This window comes from Cryptomeria japonica, chromosome 5 (assembly GCF_030272615.1).
Source record: "Cryptomeria japonica chromosome 5, Sugi_1.0, whole genome shotgun sequence".
Classification (NCBI taxonomy): Eukaryota; Viridiplantae; Streptophyta; class Pinopsida; order Cupressales; family Cupressaceae; genus Cryptomeria; species Cryptomeria japonica.
In genome coordinates, this window is record NC_081409.1 from 329,336,935 (window position 1) to 329,360,051 (window position 23,117).

Sequence of the window (23,117 nt, forward strand, 5' to 3'; positions counted from 1 at the left end):
GGAGTTTTATCACTCCCCGAATATATTCTCTAATGAGTAGTATGCAAGATGTTAAGGATGCTCTGAATAAGCTTGTTCCAACAGACATGAGAGGAGCCAAGATGCATGCCTATATTTTCAACAGAATGATCAGCATTTTGGAGAGCTTGAAGAAAGCATGGGGTAACCATTTGTCATCCCTTAGGACAATTTTTGTTGATATTTTTAAATTTTTGTGAGCAACTGTACATATCCTTGTATATAAGTTTTGGCGGATTCCTATCTTTAGCATTGTTGTTAAAGTGGGAGAGAGTGCAATGAAAAATGATGCATATTCTTAGGGGGGGTAGTTGTATAGATCTTGTAATTATTTTTGGAGTATTTTTGGAGCTTTGCAGTTTTGAGTTCTTGAGTTCATTTTTCACAGTGTTTCCATCAATGCCAAAGGGAGAGATTATTGGCAAGAGACATTGTTCTAGTGAATATTAGTGCATGATTGATGCTTGGGAGTTGTCATTGATGGCAACCCCATTCAGAAATATCATCCAGTGTATATAGATTTGGTTTATCGGAAGTCATTGTTCATAAGGCATAAGTTTGGAAGGTGGAACACAGTAACTGGTAGAATATGAGATCATTGTGCATATCTTGATATTGGTGGTGTAATTTTGGTTGTGGTGATTAAGGCAGATGATTCGAAGTTTGAGGTAGCTTATTTCATGATTCCAATATCTGGTGTTGATTTGTAAGCAAGATTGAAGGTCCGATATCCGATAATTTAGTTAGAATAGAACTATGTTGGTGTAATGTGTGATGTGGAATTGTTGGGTTGATTTCGGTGATTGGTTTCATGTTCGAGGAGATTGGGCCGACTTATGTGAAGCTTGTTATCATTCTATTTAGGTCCACATATGGATTTGTGGATGGATTGAGCTTACTTAAGGTTACACATTTCATATTGTGTGTTATGTGGTTTTTGTGAAGTCAACATATTTGAGATCTTATTAGGTTGTGCGGATATATAATGTAGATCCAGATGATCATTTTAGGTATGGTTTTTGTGAATGTAGATGTGTGGTATACGGATGAGCATCAGAATGCAGAATTGGTGCTCTGATAGATGACTGTGCAGCAGAACAGGGTAGAAAGGCAGAGAAGCATTTGACAATCAAATTGTGCTTAATCGAAACTAATATTTGGCATTTGTAGATGCTATATTCCAAATCAGAACTTGTAGTTACTCTTGTATCTCATTTGTAGGACAATGAATCCTCTGGGGTTGTTGCCCTCTTTTGTAATTGAGCAGTGAACTCTAGGTAGTGTTCCTGAATGTGAATGCATTATCTTTATGTAATATTATCATACTTTTGGCCATAGTATAATAGTATTGTGGGTCCAAATCCCACTATGGTTTTTACGTTTCCAGGTTTCCACGTAAAAAACTTGGTGTTATGGTTGTGTGGTTGTTTGCTTCATATTTTTGCACTTTAATTTCTTTCTTATGCATCTAGTGGTTGAAGAATTAGATTAACAAGTTTGAAAATTGTAAAACACTAATTCACCCCCCCGCCCCCCCTCTCAATGTTCATTGATTCCAACAACAACATAGGGAATAAGCATTGAACTTTAAAAACCATTCAAGAAGATATTATACATGCAGCAATGTACATATATCATCAAAAATACAACTTTATAGATTACAAAAGTGCATAACATATATCTTTTATATAATTTATTTTAATTTTATTAAATAATGCATTTTATAAGATAGTGACAACATCTAAGCTCATATGACATAATCAATAGATATGAATGCTTATAATCTTGTATATACAAATAATAATTCTAAAATAAATATAGCTTATTTATTAAAATATTTCAATGTTTGCATTTAGGATTATCACCTCCAGGACCTCCATAATATATGTAATCTCCCCAGTCATTACTTGTAGATCCTTTTACGCCATAACATTTTGATTTAGTTGCCACATAACTCTTTTCCATGTCTAATATAGGAACATCTTTAGTTGTTTTCAATTCTATATTCCTGACAAAAGTTGCTTTTCCAAAACCATCTTTAGGGAAACCTCCAGTACCCATGTCTGTCTTTGAGAATGGAGTTCCCGGAGAATTATTGGATACTGCTATTTCTCCTCCAAAATCAACTCTATTGGCAGCAAATATCAAGTCCTTAAAATAAATTGCAGGCCAATGACCTACTTTAGTGTCTTGTAAATACACCGCCCACACTATATTGCTATTGCTGGTAGTAGTCTAAAAAAACCCATCATGGTTAGAGTTAACAACTAACTTAAAATATGATGAGTAATAAAACTATTAAAAAATAAGAAAATTGAATAGAAATAAATATTATAGATAAAAGATACGATTTGATTTGAAATATTGTCATTTTCTAATCTTTTATATTAAGAAAATAAAAAACATAGTAAATCTAAAAATATTTTTACTTACTCTTCTTATGCTTAGCAAGCTATCCCTTTGTGGACCATTGTATACAGAGAGGTGTTCCATTGGCATTCCTGGATAGTATTTTCTATCATCTTGAATAAATCCCCCACACTCTAGATTGAAGCAACCATCTACCCTATCATGCAACTGCACATATACAATTTTAAAATAAACTTAAACAAATATGAAAATTATAGTAAAATAAAAATAAATAAAAAATTCATATTACATAATTATCTAAAATCAATTCAATTATTACCCTATAAAAAATATAAAATATAAGCCTATCCCCGAAGCGTTTTGGGTCAACCTGCAAGCCATATATACACTTTAGTACCATATTATTATGTATCATTTACTTAATTTTTTAATTAAATGTGAAATTTTTGAAATTAAATGTGAACAAGTAGCAAAAATAAAGTAAGTATTTATTCGAACCACGAAACCGGTTTGCATCAATTCTTTACTGGTGCGACCCTCAGAAATCTCATGCAAAAAATATATTTGAACAGAACTGTAATCAGGTTGCTCCACCAAAAATTTATATACATTAAATTTTGCTTTGGCTTCATGAATTTCATCCGCTCTCATTGTTACAACAGCCCACTGCAAAATAAAGTTAAAATTGGGTCATTCAAACAAAAAAATACTTCATTTATTATAAATCAGTTTCTATTAATTAAAAATAATAGTACATATATTCACAAAAAAATGTGGAGGGCATAAGTTCACTTCTCAAGGTTAAGTCTGGATAGCTAAATCAGAGGTCCATGAAAAGAGCCTAGATTAAAAAAAACCATAACAACAACATCACAAAACCGACGCAAGGTCACCCTTCTGACTTCAAACCGGCCAAGCGAGGATAGCTGAATAGGAGGTCCATGGACAGAGCCCAAATAACAGAAAACCGTAACAACAACATCACAAAATGGACACAAGGTCACCCCTCTGACTTCAAACTGGCCAATCCAGGATAGCTGAATAGGAGATGCATGGACAGAGCCCAAAAAACAGAAAACCATAACAACAACATCACAAAATGGACACAAGGTCACCCCTCTGAGTTCAAACCGGCCAATCTCGGATAGCTGAATAGGAGGTGCATGGACAGAGCCCAAATAACAGAAAACTATAACAACAACATCACAAAATGGATACAAGGTCACCCCTCTGAGTTCAAACTGGCCAAGCGGTCAGGATAGCTGAATAGGAGGTCCATGGACAGAGCCCAAATAACAGAAAACCGTAACAACAACATCACAAAATGGACACAAGGTCACCCCTCTCAGTTCAAACCAGCCAATCCAGGATAGCTGAATAGGAGGTGCATGGACAGAGCCCAAATAACAGAAAACCATAACAACAACATCACAAAATGGACACAAGGTCACCCCTCTCAGTTCAAACCGGCCAAGCGGCCAGGATAGCTGAATAGGAGGTCCATGGACAGAGCCCAAATAACAGAAAACCGTAACAACAAGATTCAAGCACTACTTCGATTCAAACACTACTTCGATGTTATTCAAATTGAGGTCTGCCATTTGTGACAGTATTAGCTGAATTGACATATTGTGATGGTTAAGTTGTGGTGCTGTTCCTGACATCAAGATTCAAACGCTACTTCAATGTTATTCAAAATGAGGTCTGCCATTTGTAACCTCACAAGTTCATAATTTCAGATCAAAAGTATTTTACCCAAAAATATAGTAATGAAATGAACAAATTAACTGATTGATTTGATTTGACACAAATCTGTCTAAATATCCAAAATTATTTTAAAATAAGACTAGATTAATAGCAGCAAACCTCATGATCTCTACCATCTTTCCTGACAGTATCTGTGTGGACTCTATCTATGGGTCTTCTGTTTAAGAATTGGGTGACAGATCCATAACTTTCAACAACTTCAGGTGAGATCTCCAAGATGGGCACAGTTCCTTCTATGCACTCTTTCATTGTAGAATTTGTGTGCGTAAACTTATTCTTTGAATCCTTCTGCAACCCAAAAAAACTATGTGTTCTCAGATCTATTTCATACTTATGCATTCTAACTCAAAAGAAAAGGTGAAAGCTGCAAAAGCAAACCCTAATATTGCCAGATCGAAGGGGTGTCTGATCCTCATACTTTACACACAGTACGTTGTCGCCATTGATGTTCTAAAAACAAAACAATACAAAACAAAGTTTGAATAAAATTGAAGTTTATAAAATATAAGGAAATAACTTCAAATTTATGTTTGTTGAATAGGAAATGAAACCTTGAATTTATACACAGCTGGGGGATTGATATAATTTATATACTCATCGATGGTCATATTCTGCAACTTCAAGATCTCATTGATTTGAATATCGCGCAACTCAGCTGCCAATATGAAGGGTATAAATATTAAAGAAATAAACATTGCAGAAACATTGTAAGAAGCCATAGCTGAAAAAGAGAATAGAGTGGAGAAATGGATATCCAGAAACCACGAGTTTATACAATATCAGTTTTCAAGCTTTATTAGAGATTAGTTTGCAGATTTCGATGAGGAAAAGCTCATCATTCTCTAAAGATAAAGATAAGCGGATTGAGTCGCTAGCACATCAGTAGCAAATGGAGATTGAATTCCACTTCTATTTTTGGATAAGGATAGAAGGACATTCAATGAAATTCTAGGATTTAGTTAGCAGTTTGGGCTGTGAGCAGTTTGGGCTGTGATCCTATGGACTAGGTCTGGAATTTGATGGTCTATATGGCTGTTTTTTCACTTTTGATTCGTATAAGATTGTCAATTTAGGCGTGGTCATCAAATTCCATTCTGTTATGGAGGGTTTCGTAAAACTATTTACTTGTCACATTCATTGAAGCTTAATTAATCAATTATTTTCAAAATAAATTTTGATTTCTGTATAAAATTGAGATTTATATTTTTAAACTTTATATATTGTAGATTATATTTATCTACACTATTATTGATTTAAAAAAATGATGTTATATGTTTTTGGATTTAATTATATTTAAAAAAGAAAGGTCTATTTTATAAGCATTATCAAAATTATAGAATAATGGGCGATGTAGATTTGATGGTCATCATCATCATAGTAAGACAAGCTTAACAATTAGTCGTCACATAGTTCTCTTGCTTTGCCCATAACTACATATAGCAATCATTCATTATGTCACAGATTGCTATAATTTTAGACATTACCACATCCTTTCAATCTAGCTTTTATACTCCTTGAACTTCAATAATTATTTGATATATTCTAGAATGCACAAAATTAAGGCTTGAGTGTACATGTTTTGATTATATAAATGATGAAGATGTGGAATATAATAGAAAAATATATTTTATAATGTAAAGAAACCAACAACTTTCACCAATATTCCTCTCCAATGTAGGTAATAAATATTAATTTGAATCAATGAACATATGTTAGACAAGAGATTATCCTAAGAGTTTAAAATTGTTCACAATTCAACAATAAATAACTATTTTTTAATGCGCTATGTCTTAGAATTGAAAACCAAACTACACACAAAGTTGTAGCTCTTTTGCCAAAGAGTTGGTAACACACACAATAACAAATAAACACAATTATAGATATAATTAGAGGAAATTAAACTATCTTCTATTCAACTTAAAAGTGGCATTTACAAACCTTTCATTTTTAGATTATAATATGATCTCACAAATAAATCTTCTACAATTATTTAGAATTATTTCCAATAACTGGTTTTTATAACTTAAATATTTTTTTGCACCTATCTAAAGATGTACATGATTCCTTTTTTGTTTGGAGCTACCTATTGATGTGTTGCACTCCCCTTATTATTCATATTCACAAAATAGTGCTACTACTACACACTCCCTTTTCTTCACTCAATGAATTGACTTTATCTCACAAATTCTTTCATTTTTTCTCATCTTGTCTTTGCCAAAATTCCTTTTTCATTTTTCAAATACGAACTCACCCACAAAATCATGTGTTGTTGAACTATGTCAAGGATAAGGTTGGATGAAGAGCCCAAAATATTTTTAATGGGTTGTTATAGTTGATAGGTGGTTGATTGATATTCTCAAGAAAAATATTAATTTCAACACTCTCATTTCTTGGGCCTCTTTCATGCTCATTCTACAAATATGGAGTTAAATTTGGTTGAATCTAGAGCTATTCAAAGTTCATTATACTTGAAATCTAAAGCTATTTTAAATTGCTCTCGATTAGTTGTCACAAAATCCATGACATCCAAACTATTGTTGTGATGCTCAAAATTGTCTTTGGTACAATTTGACACTCCATTTGACACATGCTTTAGCGTTCTTTCTCCTAGATCATTTTGAGCTCATTTATGTTTTATGTTACCCTATAATTAAATTATTGAACCCATAACTTAATCTTCATCAAATGTTAATTTTGAGACTAGGTCCAATGTTTAGGACCCCAGCACATTGTTCCCCTTTTCATTGGATCCATTTTGAGTGGACTTTGGTGCCCAACACCCTAGTCCCTCTTGTTGGTATTATGGATGAATTTGTCATGTGTTGCATTGGTTTTGTCATTGATATCAACACTTATCTTTATGGAGGTCTACATTGTTGATTTGGCACTTTGGTTATATTGGTTTGTTGATGAACCGGCACATTGTGGTCTCGGTATGGATATTGGCTTATGCACAGTTACCGGTATATGTTTCTTCGGAAGCTCGGGAAGTTGATGATGACTTGCTATCATCTAGAGATCATTTGGTTATGTTGAAGACATGGATTGGATGTTTGCATTCAACATTTTGCATATTGGACTGATCAGGTTCACATATTTTCCTTGACCGACAGATAGGTCTAGGTTATGAACCAGCATAAGAAAACATGTTCCAAATCAGCATGGCACGTTTTGGAAATGATTTATTGATTGGATAATGTGTAAATGTATTGAGGTCGACATATTGTATTGCACCAAGACTTATTTTGTAATTGATTTAAATGTAATATCTTTTGGGAGCCGACCTAATGGTTAGGTATTATGTTTTGTATAAATAATTGTAAGATCTTATTTGGAAGAAGTGCGTATATGGGTTGAGATTATTGTGTAGAGAGAAAACAAGCAGATCCTTGTGCGAATCATGCAGATATCGTCTGAAGGTTGAAGGAAAGAATGTTAAAGGTCATGAAGGTGCTTAGTCCTCATGCGTAGAGCTTAAACTGGTACTGAATCTGATATTGAAGATGCTAAATTGAAGCAGTACATTGATTATTGGATTTAACCATCAAACTGTGTAGTCGGTGAGACTCCTAATTTTGTGATTGAGCAGTGAGCTCTAGGCGGTTGGCCTTTCTGCATGTGCAGACCCCATTATTGCATTCACATACTATCTTTAGTAGTATCATCTGATTGTGGGTAAGGTTTCCCACCATGGTTTTTCCCCTTACAGGGTTTCAACATCAAAATCTTTGTGTCATGTGTTGTGGATGTTCTTTTTTTTTTTGTTTCATGCATTAAGTTGTACTGGTATTACTATAACTATTAATCTATTTTACCGACACTAAGTTTTAAGTGGGAGTAATCTATTTTGGGTTGCAATTTATTGACAACTGATTCACCCTCCCCTCTCAATTGTCTTTCCTGGTTCCTAACAATTGGTATCAGAGCCTAGTCCTCTTTTTGCATAATCCTAACAACTTGAGGAGATCCTATGGTAGCAAATATCTTCAAGAAGGACAGTCCTAAACTTGATGGAACTAACTATGGTATATGGAAGATCAGAATGGAGACGCATCTGAACTACATTGGAAGAGAGATATGGGATGTTACAAAGAATGGTTATGTTTCTCCTAAACAGAATAACCCTAATCCACCAACCTTGGCTAAAGACTTGGAGAATGATTGCAAAGAAAGAGAAGCATTTCTAAGCGCATTATCAGATCAGCAAATCATGGGATTATCAGACAGATCTACAACAAAAGCTATTTGGGATAAACTGGAAACATTGAATGAAGGAGATTCCACTGTCAAAATTGCAAAAATGGAATGTTATCAGGTCAGGTATGAAAATTTAAAAATGGAAGAGGATGAAAGAATTTTTGCATTTATGGAAAGAGTTAATGAAATTGTTTTAGGAATATAGTGTTGTGGAGGATCTTTAAGTGAAGATGAAATTGTTTCTAAAGTTTTAAGAGCTTTGCCACCGGCTTACAAAATGAAAGTGGCAGCTATTAATGAGTTGATAATAATGCCTAATACATCAGTATCTAGGGATACATTGGTTGGAAAACATTCAGCATTTGAGCTTGAAGAATTTGGTCTTGCTGCTACAGTCAAGATTGATATAGCCTTCAAAGAATCATCATCAGCATCATCTGACAAATCTAATTGGAAAGCACTTTATGCACAATAAATTGAAGATATCAGAAGAGAAAATGAAGAACTTGAAGAACTTAAAGCACTATGTGCAAGGAAGATGCCTAAAGGTCCAATAAGAAGTAAGTATGAAGGTAAAGCACCTTTTAAATATTTTAATTGCAATAAAGTTGGTCATATGGCGTCTAGGTGTCCTGATAGAAATTCAAGACTAAGAGATGAGGCAAAGAGAACATATAAGCCTAACCCTGAATATCAGAGATACAAATCTAAGAAAAATAGAGATAAGTCATGTTACTATGCAGATGAAGGTGTTACAGATGATTCTGATGAAGATCCAGTAGATAGTGGATGGGCATTTGTTGCAATAAAAGAAGATCAATCGACACCTATTGTCAAACCAGTAGAGAAGGCATTAGCAACAAAAATTGAAGAAAATGATGAATGAATCGTTGATAGTGGATGCTCGCATCATATGACTGGTGATAAAAGAAAATTCTTATCATTGCAAGAATATCATGGAGGTCAAGTAAGATTTGGAGATGACAAAGCTTGTTTGATCAAAGGAAGAGGCACTATATCTTTGGATGCAGAATAAAATGAATAACCAGTCACACTAACATCATCAAAGAACTCAATTGTGACTAAAGAACAATAGCCTGTGAATGGAAATAAGAAAAAACTCAAGTATGTAAGATTGAATCATTCAGAAAATCAGATAATTGGAAATAAAAATCAAGGTGTTATGACAAGAGGAAGATTGGAAAATGAAGAGGTATGTTTAATCTCTCAAGTTGAACCAACATTAGTTGTTGAAGCATGTAAAGATAAACATTGGATAAAAGCAATGAAAGAAGAATTAGAATAAACTGAAAAGAATAATACTTGGATATTAGTTTCCCGACATTAAGACAAAAATGTAATTGGAACTAAATGAGTATTTAGAAATAAACTGAATGAAGATGGTGAAGTAATCATAAACAAAGCAAGATTAGTTTGTAAAGGTTATTCTCAGAAAGAAGGAATTGATTATAGTGAAACCTTTGCACCGGTAGCCAGAATTGAAGCAGTAAGACTATTTCTTGCATTTGCAGCTCACAAGAACTACAAGGTTTATCAGGTGGATATAAAATATGCTTTTTTGAATGGAGATCTTGAAGAAGTAGTTTACATTGAGCAGCCTAATGGATTTTCATTAACAGATGATAAGGATATGGTTTGTAGATTAAGAAAATCTTTATTGATAGGGAAAATTGCAATGTGTGGCAACATATATCCTTCTAGCAAATGTGTGGTATGATGACCAATATTAAGAGGTAATGAAGATGAGTTTCTTCATGGATATCAAGTGGGTGTTCCAAGGTCTGGAGAAATTTATAGCTCGGCCATGTGCATAACCAAAAGAAGAGGGAATTCTCATTGATGTTGAGGATCAAGGAACATAACATTGATGAAATAATATTGGAAGAAAAAGTAGCATTACAAAATTATGGTATCCAAATTATTCATACCTAAGGAGTGTTGTATTAATATTTGGGAGCTTCCTAAATTATAAAACTAGTTTAAGTTTTATCTCCTTTGTTATCCTTGATTTATCTTAGCCCAACACTTATCTTATTTCAGAGAGTGTTGAATTTGTTAAACATTAGACCTAAAAATGAGATATAAATCGACAATTAGAATGGAAACTAGAATAATTTTCAAATATCAACACAAATAAGAGGAGATTTTTGCTAATACAAGGAGGTAACAAGCTCAATGGAAAGCTAAAAATATAGGTAAGTCATCAACATAAGATCCTAATACAAGTTAACTAATTCGTAAATATGGAAAAACTATTGCCTTTGCATATTTAAGCGATTAGTATCAATATACTTTAGATGGTGTTGTCAATAACATGGTTATAAATAGTAAGAAAACTTTTAAATTTCACAATGATATGACATGGAATCAACAAAATATAGGAGTAAGAAATAAAAGATCATCTTATGAGTTGCACTTTGAGAATGTGAATAAAAAATTTCTCCCACCCACATGTGTGAGAAAATAAAGGGACACTCCACATCATCCCCCTCATGCCACCTCTTCAAAAATTGAAGCTAAAAATAATAGGAACCTCCCTTCCGTGATGTGAAAGCTACTACAGAATTAGAAATAGAACATAAAGAAAGAAGGTGTGATCAACATGTAGACATAATTTAATGGCTTAGATAAATGCAATGTGAAATACATTAGTAAGCTCAACTTCTTCAATAGGACTTGCAAATTAACTAGAATCAAAATATTTCTCAACATATAAATAGGAATGAAACCATATCACAACATTTTAGATCAGCAAACACAAAAATTAGAATAGAAGCATGGTGTGCATGATCAATGCATTTCATGAAACTATACTTAATTGAGGTGTGGTGTATAATAGTTTGAACATACATGTCTTATCAACATTTCCATGTGTTTCATCAACTCAACTTGTGAATGGTAGCAAGAAAAATATGAACCAAAAACTAGTCTCTTTACTATTGTTACTTCAATATTTCTCAATTAATTAAAAAATAGAACCAACAGTTCACATGCCTTTTGTATACACCCAATCCTCGCATATATTGTTCTATTTTTTTGTATGGACTAGCCCCTATTACAAAGGGACTTCAAAGTTATTTTAGGTGATGATATTCAAGATGGAACCAAGATAATTTAATACTTCTATATTTTCTCTAATTTATTTTTTAATTATATGGCTTTGGTATAAGATATAGACTTCTCAAATACAATTCCTTATGGGTAAATTTAGGATTTTCTACCACCATTGATTATTTATATCAAGTTGTCATTTCCTATGATGATATAATGGATGAACCTCAACTTGGGATTTATTCCCTCATGACATTATAAATATTTTTTTTGCAACTTCTTGTATTTTTACTATTACGTGGACTAATATAGCCAGCAATTTGGTACTAGATTTCATGCATGCCCTACACTCTCATAGTGGGTAGCCTAAGGAGTGTCTATCAACTAGGGTCTTAGAGGTTTTCATGGCACTTATATTTCCATTTTAGCATGCTACTTCTTGACCCCTACTACTTCTCCTTCCTCCTTTTTCACATTGAAAGTGTTGTCTCCTCAACTAGCTACCAATGCTTCAAATTCTTCCTCAATTGGCTCTTTCACTCTTAAACTTGTCTATTTAGCCACTATATTAATTGTATATTCCTATTTTCGCTTTTATTAATATATTTTTTATTGATGATCTCTCATATTTTATCTAAACAAATACTATTTTCAAAATAAATTAAAAAATATGATTCTCTAGAGGGAATATTTCTTCAGCTATCATTTTTTGAACTTTTCAATAATTAAAGAAAAGTGTCAAATTTATTAAAAAAAACTAATAATTTTTATTGAAAATTTTATTAAAACATAAAACAGATTAGAAAATTACATTTAATTTGTTTACATCATTTAAAAATATAAAATATATATGCAACAATTTGCATGTGCTCAAGTCAAAAATCTAGTTCACAGACTACTACTATTCATTTCCTTTATCACAGTTGTTATAGACTCAAACTTAATCTAGTCAATTATCCTTAATTTTAAATCAAGTTTTAGTTAATATAACTTGTTTTCCCTTGTTAATAACAATGGAGATGTTAGATGAAGAATAGTGGTATCATGCAATCTTGAAGTAGATTGACAACTCACTTTGAAATTTTGAAACCTTAGATAAACAAATTATGTAGGGAGATTCTAGAGTTTATGTTAGGCTATGTATAAGAAGAGAGTTTTCCAAACCCTTATCAACTGTAATTCTACTAGAATTTAATATAGGAAAGTAAAATTAGTTGATAGGAATTAAGGTTAGTCCAATCTTGTAGGTATTATAAATAAAAAATCTATTACAAAAAAAATATAAATAGAATATCACACAAATGATTATGAAAAAGGTTACAAAATAATTAGTTGAGCCTAATAAATCCTAAAATAAAAATCCACACAACAAAAAAATATTATAGGAAATGAGGAGATTATAACTACCATGTCAAAATTAGTTGATCTATTTTCATCCAAATGACTTGCTCTCATGGTTTAGCAAAAAAATTAAGGAAATTCCTCTTGAACTAGAAATTAAATCATTAGTAAACGAGTCCAATGAAATAGAGATATATGAGAAAGACCTACAAATACAACTTGAGGAAGCCAAAATATTGGTCTCCATGGATTTTTAATCAATATCATAATAATAGACACAAAATGACAAAACTAACTACAACCCCAAAATAAGAAAGAGTTGTGAGATAGTTCAAGATGTCTTATTCTTCACTAAATTTTGATAAAAATATAGTTCTCAATCTTCACTAAATTTTGATTAAAAAAAATATCAAATTAGGGGGAAGTAACCCCACTACTATAATGATGATCCTAACTTTGAATGTTATGGGCCTCATTACCTCTAACAAAAGTAATGTAAGAGAATCCCTAGACAATGTGGTAATATTAACTCATTATGAAAAAGTGGACTTTTTTAGTTTAGTTCAATTGTTTACTTGTTAGTTGTAGTTATTATTCTATGGTGAAAACTAAAATTGGATTTTATAGTTTTGAAATTAGTTTAAGTTATGATTTTTTATTGTCAAATTTAAATTTGAGAAAAATTTAACAAGGAAAAAGATAGTCAACTAGTTTGAGAGCATCTATCAAGTGGATAGTTGTGTATAGTTGGGATTATTTTCATTCATGTGGCAAGTGATTTATAGCTTGCACCAAATAAAATAATATTTATATAGATTTATTGAGCCCTTGATGATAATTTTTGAGTACCATATAAAGGTTTCTCCATTATTTAATGCTTTAAATTTGTAAGTATGTTATTTTTGGTTGTTGGCATGTTACATGTGGTATTGGGCTTTATACTATATTGTGGCTAACATTGATAATTAAAAAAAGTGTTGATGTTATATATACTATCTTTTATATCAAAGGAAGGTAAGAAAAGAGGTAAGGAAAGGACTAAATAGGTAGAATGAAAAAAAATCTTCAGAAATTTAGCTAGCTAAAGGTGAAAAGAAATAAAATATTTTCACAACTTAACTAGGAAAACAGGGAGCTTAAAAAGTCACTTCTATCAAGTATAATAGAGTAAAATCTCTCATTGAGCCTAAACCCATTAGGATTGATAAATCTTCTTTTTTAGTAAATTGCTTGGAAGTAAGGAGGATTCATACTTTTAGGAGATAATAGTCTTTTTATAGTTCATTCTCATCATTATCGCAAGTGAAGATCATCAAATCTTAATAGCACCTTTCACTAAGGAGATCAATTTGGATTCCTTGTAAGTGAGCTCAAATAAAGCCCGAAGGTCTAGAATGGATTTCATGTTGCCTTCTTCTAGAAATGTTGGCATGTCATTAAAAATTAAGTTGTGGTGGCTTGTAGTGAAGCCTAAAGATATAAAGGTGCTAAAAGAACTCAATCATATTTTTATTACACTAAGCCCCAAGAATGCTTCCCATTAGTCTTTTATAAAATTTTAAAAAATATCTAGTTTTGTAACACTATATAAAATCATCTTGAAGTCGAGGAAGAAAAATCTAAAAATAGTGCCCTCTTTTCTAAATTCCCAAGAATAAAGTGGCTTAATCTAAAAAAGATCCATCATTGAAGGTATCAACATTAGACATGGAATCAATTACTCAATTTCCAATACAAATAAAAATGCATAATAATCAAGCTTAATATTAGCAAATCATATGATGAAGTGATTGGAGGTCCCTCATGAAAATCCTAGAAAAAGTTGGCTCCTATGATAATTGAGGGAATTGATCTTAGAATGAAGTAGAAGTTGAAACTCTTTTGTATGGCTTCTTATTGTTTAAATCATGCATCACTAAGACAATAACAATCAAAGACTATTTTTAATGGTAAGCATTCTATGTATATAGAAAAGATGCTCTCTTAATTAGAGAATAAGCATCACTTTGAATGAAGTTTGTGTTATACTATGTAGTTTAAAATCTTTAATTTTCACATGTTGCTATCAATGATTGGCCTAGCCTTAGCAAGGTATGGGACTAATAACACATTTAATCTTGATTTTGGTACAATCATTCCTTCTTTTGTAAGCATTATGTGACCTCATTTACACATCAATTCCTATGTTGGAGTGATACTTCCTGTCGTATGTAAAATTCATCATTAATTCAACTAGAAATAAAGGGAAATCACGAATCCCTATCTAATCAAAGAATTCTAAACAAACTCAATCAAATAATGCAAACAAGAAATAGGAATGTAAAATAAATCAATTAAAACTCCCTATTCCATGATCTCATGTAGCTTCCATTGTTCTTCTCTCCTTTGTGGTATGATGGCTCTCGGATATTACACTGGCAACCTGCAATTGACACAAAGATTTGAAGTTCGTGATTCATCGTGATCGTGATTGTGATTGAATGCTCAATTTATAGATTATTGGAGAGGATTGATTGAGAGGTGGAACAGATTGATTAAGAGTTGGAACTCAGGTGAGCTCACATGTTGATTGATAGTTGAACTGTTGATTTGGAGGTGAAATAAAATAGATTGAATAGATAAATGAGTTAACTGATTGAGAAAAAAGCTGATTGAAAGATGAAAAAGAATGATTGGATGATAATTAATTGATGACAAAGAAAGATTTATTTAGAAAAAGCTAACTAGAAGATAGAAAAAGAATGATTGAAGAGAATTAAAGAAATTGTGAGATTTTGCCAAGATTGAGGGCACAATGAAAAGTATAAAAATAGAGACAAAAGAATGACAAGAACAAACTGTATTCTCATCAATATGAAAATGATCAACTGGATTCACCAATACAATGAATATAGGCCTTCTTATATAGGCAAGGCCATATGGATGTACGAGCACACAATCATGACATGTGGCTCAATGAGAAACAAGGGTAGGTAAGAAATACTAGGGGTAGGTAGGAGAAATAATATAATATTCTACAAGAGGTGGATGACCCACCGAATGTGGAGTGTAACAACAAAACAAGACCACAAAAGGTGGAATTTCTCCTACAAGCTCTATCCCTATGTGCACACTTCCCTAAGTGTCTCAAATCCAAACTACGAAGAGATGCATTATCTAAGTTAACTTAAGTAAAGTGTAATAATATCCATAATGAATATTTATTTACACCAACACCCCCCCTTAAGTGCAACTTAGGGGAATGAAGACTCAAGTCAATAATATAAGATGGGTCCCGACTACTAGGCCATGATAGGTACCCATGTACAATATGCAAATGCAAGCAAAACTATGCAATGCAATATCTCACAAACAGAGAAAGGAGAAAACCCAGTGGGAAAAACCTCCCCCCCAAAAGAGAGATGAAAGTACAAAAGACTCTCAAAGAAGAAGGACAAAACCTCAAAGAGGAAAAAGTCCCCCCCATAAGAGAGGAAGGAGAAGTCAACTGGCCCCCCCTAATGACACATCCCGCACCCCCAAGAGAGCTCGCAACCACTGGAACTTACTCTCGGTGAAAGGTTTGGTGAATATGTCTACAACCTGTTTCGTTGTAGGACAATATTGCAAATCAATGGCCTGCTCCTAAATCAGCTCTCAGATATAGTGCATATGAATCTCGATGTGTTTGCTCCACTGGTGCTGGACCGGGTTCTTCAAGATAGCAATAGCACTCTGATTGTTGCAATGTAGAACTGTTGGTCGTGGAGTGGTGAACCCAAACTCTATGAGAATCTGCTGGAGCCAAATGATCTCAGTCGCTACGTTAACAGTGCCTCGATACTCATCCTCAATTGAAGAGAGAGCAATAGCATGTTGCTTCTTGCTCTACCAACAAATGGGGCCTAAACCAAGGTGAAAACTGTAACCAGAAGTAGACTTATGATCATCAAGATTGCCAGCCCAATCAAAGTCTATGTAACCAACCAAGCGAAGTCTTGTGCCTGTTGCATAGTGAATCCCATAGTGATGTGTACCCTGGATGTAATGAAGGATGCATTTGGCGGCTTTGCAATGAATCTCATGTGGTTCCTGCATGAAGCAGTAAACCATGCCAACTGCAAATGAAATATCAGGGCGTGTATGGGTCAAGTAGATGAGACTACCCACAAGCTGACGATACAAAGTGGCATCAATTGGTGGAGAAGAACAATGAGCCTCAAGCTTTACTCCTGAAAGAAAGGGAGTCGGTGCAGGCTTACAATCAGCCATATGAAAGCGTGCAAGTAGATCAAGAGCATACTTGGGCTGCGATAGTGTAATCCCAGAAGGTGACTGTGAAATCTCTATCCCGAGAAAGTAGTGCAAAAGACCCAAGTCAGTCATAGCAAATCTGTCATGCAAAGCAGATTTGACCCTACTAATGATGGATGCGGTACTCCCTGTAATGATCAAATCATCAACATAGAGCACAAGTATCAAGTGAGAGTCATCCTGTCCCAAAATGTAGACATTTGAATCAGAATGATACTTGGTGAACCCTGCTGAGAGAAGAAAGGAATCCATCTTGGCATACCAAGCCCTGGGGGCCTGCTTAAGGCCATAGAGAGATTTCCTTAGTTTGCAAACCAAGGAAGTATCTTGGATGAAACCCTATGGCTGCTCCATATAAATCTCCTCATCAAGATCACCATGAAGAAAAGTACTCTTCACATCCATCTGATGTACAGCCCAACCATGAGCTACAGCAATAGCAAGTGTCAAGCGAATAGAGTTCATCTTGGCTACAGGTGTAAAGGTCTCAGTATAGTCAACACCTGCAACCTAAGAGAAACCTTTCGCAACAAGCCGAGCCTTATACTTATCCACACTACCATCCGCTGCAAACTTGGTCCGATAGATCCACTTACATCGAACCATCTTTCTCCCCTTAGGGAGATGGACTAAATCCCATGTGTTGTTCCTCATCAAGGAACTATACTATTCCTCCATAGCTTGGTCCCACTTAGGAACCCCTGATGCTTCCTGAAATGTCTATGGATCAGAAGCGGTAGCAATGAATGCATGTGGAAGATCCTGATGTTGTGATCAAATCCTCCGTGTATCTGAAGGATCCCCAACAAGAGAACCCACTGACTCAAGTGTCTGTCGAGCCCAATGAGGTGGAGGTGGAGGTGGAGAACGAGGCTCCTCAACTACAAGTGGACCCTGCGGAGGTGTAACCCTGCGAGTCGGAGTTGAAGGAATCTCATCATATGAATCACTAGCATCACTATCCACAATGGAGTAAGGTGGAGGAGGTAGAGAGGCTAAGCTAGGAGAGCTTTCCTCAAAGTGAACACTCCTCTCAATGAGCACCTCATGTGTCTCAGGATCCATCAATCTATATGTCTTAACACCCTCAGGATATCCAACAAATATGCAAGGTCGACTCTGTGGTTCCAATGCCTTGCGTTTCTGCGGAGGTATGTGAGCCCATGTTGGACACCCAAAGACTTTAAAATGTCTCACAATCAGTTTCCTACCAGCCCAAGCTTCAAAAGGAGTAATACCTTGCAAAGCTTTGTGAGGAAACCGATTCTGGATGTGTGTGGCACAACTGATAGCCTCAGCCCAAAAGGCAAGATCAAGAGAACATGCATGAATCATACAGCTAGCCATTTCTTTGAGAGTTCTATTCTTGCGTTCTGCAACTCCGTTCTATTGTGGAGTGTATGCTACAGAATGCTGAAGATCAATCCCTCAAATGTACAAAAATCCTCAAGTCTCTTGTTCACATATTCCCTTCCATTATCTGTACGAAGAATCTTGACCACTTTCCAGGATTGCTTCTCCACACGAGTCTTGAAGTCCTGAAATCTATCAAATACTTCACTCTTATGAATGAGAAAGTAGACCCAAGTGAAGCGAGAGTAGTCATCAATGAAGGTGAGGACATAGCGGGCCTTGCTAAATGAAGGTGTTGGAAATGGACCTGCTACATCGCTATGAACAAGTTGAAGAACTTCCAAATCTCTCCAAGCTTTCCCTTTATCAAACTTCTCTTCAGGATGCTTTCCCATGGAACACCCTGAACATACACCCTCTGAAAAATTGATTCAAGGTAGACCTTTGACCATGTCTTTAGTGCTGAGCTGCTGAAGATAATGGTAGTTGAGGTGACCAAACCACTCATGCCATAGCTTACTTTCGGAATTTGAATGAGTTAGCAAGGCCCTAGAAGGTGAACTTGGCACAAAGTGGGAGAATGAATAAATCCTTGAGTTGTCATTGACTTGTCCCGCCACTACCAAGGCATCATCATCAAGTTCCTTTACCATAACTGAATCAGGTGTAAACTCAACCTTTTTCCCATTCCCATAGTGAGTGATTTGGTAGATAGAGAGAAGGTTGGTAGACAAGTTAGGAACATAGAGAACATTCTCAAATGTTCCATCATCCATGTCAACTAAACCTTTCCCTTCAACCTCTACTTGTGTATCATCACCTATGTAAATGTGAGGTACCTTAGATGGCTCCAATGAAGAAAACTGCTCCTTTGTAAAACCCATGTGATATGAGGCACGCGAGTCAAGTATCCACTACTGTGAAGAACCCGTTGTAGCCACAAATGCTTGCCCTTTTCCCTTAGAATGTGCGGAAGAGGAAGGAGATGAATCCTTCTTTGTGTAGGCGGATGGCAAGTTGATGTTGTTTTTCTTAAGAAGATTAGTTAACTCATCAACTTGTTTTGTGTGGCATCGATGCTCATCATGACCATACTTCTTGCAATATGCACAAGTTGGTTTATCCTTCTTAGGTGGTGTCCCCTTCTTGGAAGAGGATGAAAAATCGCCTTGTGATGGAGAGGATGATTGTCCTTTTTCCTGTTGTGGCTTAGACTTGGAGTGCTTCTTCTTCTTCTTGGAATCTTTGCCTTGACTTCCTTGATTCCCTTGGTTAGCCACCAAAGCCTGGGACTTTGAAGACTTGAGAAGCCCCATGTTCAACAACTTAGATTGTTCCAATATCAACATTTTTATGAAAGCATCAAATGAAGACATAACATAGGAACTCCCCACTGTCAAACGATGAGTTTGGAAGCTAGACACAAATGCTGCATATTTTGGTGCAAGCTTGTCCAACAAGTTGAATATCAATTGAGCATCCTTTTTGTCAATTCCACAATCCTTAAGCTTTGCTCTTAGCTCATTTGCTTTGGTGACATAATCTTGGATGTATCAAAACTCTTGGGATCCAAGTTGGTGAGCTCATTGTCAATCTTATAACCTCTGATTTCATCAACTTGACCATATAATTTCTGAAACATATCCCAAGCATCTTTGATTGTAGTACACTTCTCAATATGAAAGATGAGGTCATCTGATACATACTTGCGCAAAGTTCCAAGAGCCATGCAATTCTTAGTGAGCCATTCTAACTGAGCATTAGGATCATCCTTAGGATCAGGTGGTGCTGCTATTGTTCCATCTATGTAATGCGTGAGACTTTTTCCATTAATTTGCTCCATACTTTAATTTTCCATGATGCATAATTATGTGGAGTTAAAGGTGGAAATTTATGAGGACTCATAGCAACAAAATGAAAGAGCACAAAGAAAAAGAGGCAAAATCACACAAGACACCCCCCCAAATTCATTCAATCAAAGAACCCCCCCAAAAGTGATGATTTGGCACTTTATACTTAGTGCATGTACAATGGGCCACTTGCAAAAAATGGCAAAGTGGACTTCTGATTTCAATTTTACAACCGCCTCAATAAGGCCAAAAGAGACTCAAACTAATAATGCAAGAGATCTAAACTAAGATCCAAGCAATTTACAAGTACCAAATAGGTCAAATAAGACCAATATCTGAAAGTACAATTTCTACTTAAAATATCTAAAATCTTATCATAAATTATGAAAGTAGATGAAAAAACATGCACTTTCAAAAAAAACGGCACCTGAAAAGGAGGTTGTATGAGCTCAAACGAGGCCTTTGAAGTTGCAGAATTGAGGATTGGACAAGTACAGTTGAGAGAATTTGAAAATTCTGAAAAACCTGTGCACCAAAACTAGAAAATAACCACACCACTGTGAAGAGCATGAAAAATTAGCCCAAATCAAAAAAAAATTGCACCCAAAAAGGAGCAAAATTGAGCAAGTTATGAGCCTCCAAAGTTGACCCAAAAATCCAGACTGCTCAACGGAGAGGGGTCTAAAAATTTCCAAAAAAAATGCTGACTAGGCGCTAATTGGGCCCTGACTGTGCGTTGCTGACTAGGTAGAAGCTAACTAGGCAGAAGGTACGGATCCCAAAAATAATTTTAAAATTTTTTATTTTATTTTTTTCAAACAAAAAAAATTCAAACTGGAAAATAATTTTTAGAAATTTTTTTTTTTTTTTTTTTTTTTTTAAATCCGAAAATTCCGTACCGTACTGCTCGAATTGGGCAAAAAATTTCCTCCACACCCAAAAATCGATTTTCGCCAAAATAGGTCGAATTTATACTCGATTTTTATGGAAATGGCCTCCTAGACGCAATGGTGAGGTCGAAAACGCTCTAAGATGCCTTCAAAAAATGCAGGCCTCCTAGACGCAATGGTGAGGTCGAAAATGCTCTAAGATGCCTCCAAAAAATGCAGTCCCTCAGATCCAAAAATAGAAGCCTTCCTCGATGTCTCCAAAAACCAATCAATGAAGCCCCAATGGCTCTGATACCATGTGAGATTTTGCCAAGATCAAGGGCACAATGAAAAGTATAAAAATAGAGACAAAAGAATGACAAGAACAAATTGTATTCTCATCAATATGAAAATGATCAACTGGATTCACCAATACAATGAATATAGGCCTGCTTATATAGGCAAGGTCATATGGATGTACGAGCACACAATCATGACATGTGGCTCAATGAGAAACAAGGGTAGATAAGAAATACTAGGGGTAGGTAGGAGAAATAATATAATATTCCGCAAGAGGTGGATGACCCACCGAATATGGAGTGTAACAACAAAACAAGACCACAAAAGGTGGAATTTCTCCTACAAGCTCTATCCCTATGTGCACACTTCCCTAAGTGTCTCAAATCCAAACTACGAAGAGATGCATTATCCTAAGTTAACTTAAGTAAAGTGTAATAATATCCATAATGAATATTTATTTACACCAACAGAAATGATGTAATTAACTGATTGAAAGCTTTTTGGAAAACAAAAAACAAAAAAAACAAAAAAAAAACAAAGTGGAAGATAGAAATTGAGTTGGAAAAGATAATTATTTAATTAATTAATTTAGCATGTGCTTGCACCTTGACTTTGATTTTCAATTTAATCTTTGCATGAGATTTAATTCGAATATTAAATTTATTTTAATTTAATTTGTTATTTGAATATATTTAGAACTTGATGTTGAATTTCAATTTGATTTTTGAAATCATGCACATGTATTTGAAATTGGAAGAAATTAGAAGAATATGAATTTGAATGAATTAATGAAATTAAACGAAATTAGAATTTGGGGATTTGGAATTTGAATTAGAAGAAATATGAATTACTTAATTAAATAATTTAAAGAAATTATTTAATTATTTAGAAATTGAAGTTAATTAAATAATAAAGATTATTTAAATTAAAGGATTAAAATCACAATTAATTAAATAAATAATATTTAATTAATATTTAAAAAAAGGGTTTAATGATTAATTGAAGATAGAAGTTGAAAATGAATTTATTTAAATAATAAAGATTATTTAAATTGAAGGATTAAATCACAATTAATTAAATAATAAATATTTAATTAACATTAGAAAATAGTTTAAATGATTAGAAAAATAGAGTAATTAGTAAGATGATGAAGAAATGTGAATTTAGAAGAATAAGATTAATTAACTAATTAAAGAATTAAAGAATTATTTAACTAATTTAGACAAATAATTAGTATATGATCAATGAGACATTTTTAAGTGTCTACACTTCCCACACATTTGATTTATCTTAAGAGGGTTTGGGTCTCATTATTTTTGGTTAGATGCTTCTCACTCCTTAGCTATATATGACAATCATTTGTTTCACTATTTCTCTCCTTTCTAGGCTCTTTGTGGTACCACTAAAAACTCACAATGGAACTATTAATTCACTTCGGTGGTGAATTTTAGAAGATGGCCATCCTTGTTGAGATCAATAAAGCTAGATTGAGAAAAAAATTCTTCTTCCAAGACGGTGGTATCTCTGCTGCCATTTTCGAAGTTCTTATTATAGATCTCATCAAAGCATTTATTTGACAAGATGTCAACATTGACATCTCTTCCATGTTTGTGTGTATTATCTATACCCTCATTAGTGGTGAGAAACTTACCAAGACCATAAGACAATATTACAATTGGAATAAGCG